Raw genomic sequence first — 1,073 nt, forward strand, 5'->3', positions numbered from 1 at the left:
TTTTTAAATGCATTTTCCTTTCACAAAGGTATACATTTATACAATATTGCTTATATCAAAAATATTTGCCAAATACGGAACCTTGAGACTTTTCCAACAATATGTGTTTTGTCAAAATTAAAAAACTTTTTGATTAAATTCTAGCTAATTATGTAATATGACACCGCCCACTAGGGGGAGGGGCCTGCTAAAAGGTTTTACCTTTTCAATTGTAATGCAATGCCCAATTTCAAAACATTTGTTACAGGACACATTTTGTGCATTTAAGTTTTTGAATGATATCTAATTTTGAATGATTATTAAAATATGTGATAGGAAAAAAAATTACCAGGTTAAAGATTAAAGTACATTATTTGTATTATATAGTAGTATATTATTTAAATTGAAGAAGATCATTTGGAAATAAGAAAAAGGACAAGTGCAAAGTTTTAGTGAGAAATGTTAATTAGTAAATTAACCATTTGACATGCATGATCAAATTGGTGAGAGGACTGTATGTTCAAACTGATGTAATTAGAAATTTCAGAGTGTGACGGAATCAAACTGCTAAATTCAAATTTGCTTTCACAACATTGTTCACATTGTCACTTACCTAAGGAGGGAGGCTGGCAAAGCACTTGTCATGTATATGCATGAAACAGCTGCTCAAACCATGATACTCACAATACCATGCTTTTTATGTTACAGACATTCAAATGATCACAGAAGTACTAGGTTTATAGTTTGTATCCATACGTGGATGTATGCAAGTTTTATGTATGTCAAACAAAGACTGCATTAGGCAGCTATATAGGCCACTCGAGCTTTCTCCCACTTCACTAGTCACTCTTTTTTTTTGGCTTTTCGGGACAACAAGTGGATGGTCTAGTTTACTATAAATATAATTGCTCTGATAGTCTCTGACTCCCACATTACACTGCGTTGTAAACAAACATGGCTGTGCACACAGAGGCCTAGCTTACAGACGATAATATGCCCACTATAAAAGCATTCAAATAATTATTAAAATGTAGTTTTAAAATGACCCCTACAATGTATTGTTGGCTATTGCTACAAATATACCCATGCTACTT

The sequence above is a fragment of the Sinocyclocheilus grahami genome, unplaced genomic scaffold (genome assembly GCF_001515645.1).
Source record: "Sinocyclocheilus grahami isolate Dianchi unplaced genomic scaffold, SAMN03320097.WGS_v1.1 scaffold849.1, whole genome shotgun sequence".
Classification (NCBI taxonomy): domain Eukaryota; kingdom Metazoa; phylum Chordata; class Actinopteri; order Cypriniformes; family Cyprinidae; genus Sinocyclocheilus; species Sinocyclocheilus grahami.